We start from the raw sequence: 1,626 nt of genomic DNA, 5'->3' as shown, positions 1-1,626 counted from the left end.
GAAGACAATCAGTGAATACTTCCTCTGTGCCAGGATGCTGATCCACTCTGAGATGAGCAGCACAGGAGGACAGTAAGTTTGAGAGGACAACAGAAATTCAACTTGAAGCATGCTAAGTCCGCGGCATCCTCACTCTTCCTCATTCCTAATATCTGATCAGTGCAAAATCTTGCCACTTCTGCATCTTGAATATTTTTTTGTAAACCCACTCACTTCTCTTTCCTCCCCTGTTACTCAGAATTTCAACCCAGCAACACTCTTTCTTTTTCTGTTAATTACAAAACTGTATTAAAGGACCCAAGTCTTTGCTTGACCCTCAGTCCTCAGGGGAAAAATCTCCACTCCTACCATAACCACAGCAATAGCAGCAACATCAACAACATACAGCAGCTCAATGAGGCGTATATGACCCCTAATGAATAATCAAACACACGAACTTTCTGTTTTTCTCTCCTTCCCAAAGTGTTTTTAAAATTTTGTATTGAGATATAATTTACACACCATAAATTTGATTCCTTTTACTTGTACCTTCAAGGATTTTTAGTAAATTTATCAAGTGGTGCAACCATCACTGCATCCAACGTTAGCTATTTCTATCACCTCAATAGCATCTCTCTTGCCCATGTGCACTTAGTCCCCATTACCACCCCAATCAATAGTCTACTTCTTGTCTCTATGGATTTGCCTACCTTGAACATTTCATATAAATGGAATCACATGTATGTGGTCTTTTGTGACTTGCTTCTTTTACTTAGCATGACATTTTCAAGGTTCATCCATATTGTAGTATGGATACTTCATTACTTCTTATGGCCAAATAATGGTAGATAACATGTATATATCACCTTATTTTTATGGACATTTGGGTTATTTCCACCTTTTTGCTATTGTGAATAAGGCAGGTATGGACATTCATGCACACGATTTTGGGTGCACATATGTTTTCAGTTCTCTTGGGTAGCAGCAGTAGAATTGCTGGTCATGTGGTAACTCTATGTTGAATTCTTTGAGTAACTGCAAAACTTTTCCACAGTGGCTGCACCATTTTATATTCCTACCAGCAGCATATGACAATTTTAATTTTTCCAAAATACTTATTTTCTTTTTTTATTCATTTTTATTTTTAAAATTTTTATTGGAGTACAATTGATTTACAATGTGTTAGTTTCAAATGCACAGAAAAGTGAAATGTTTATACATATACATATATCCACTCTTTTTTAGATTATTTTACTATATTAGCCATTACAGAATATTGAGTAGAGTTCCACGTGCTATGCAGTAGGTGCTTATTTGTTGTCTATTTTATACATAGTAGTGTGTATATGTCAATCCCGATCTCCCAACTTATCCCTCTCCCTCCCTTATCCCCCAGTAACCATTATCTTCTTTTCTATATCTGTGACTCTATTTCTGTTCTGCAAATAAGTTCATTTGTACCCCCTATTTTTAGATTACACAAGTAAGTGATACCATATGATATTTGTCTTTCTCTGTCTGACTTAGTATGATAATTTCTAGGTTCATCCATGTTGCTGCAAATGGTATTATTTTGTTTTTTATTGCTGCATAGTATTCCATTGTATATATGTACCACTCTTTTTTATCCATTCCACTGTCAATGGA

This window comes from Bison bison, unplaced genomic scaffold, assembly GCF_000754665.1.
Source record: "Bison bison bison isolate TAMUID 2011002044 unplaced genomic scaffold, Bison_UMD1.0 scf7180017845820, whole genome shotgun sequence".
Lineage (NCBI taxonomy): Eukaryota > Metazoa > Chordata > Mammalia > Artiodactyla > Bovidae > Bison > Bison bison.
The sequence above is the reverse complement of the archived record's forward strand: the minus strand, read 5'-3'. Positions refer to the sequence as shown.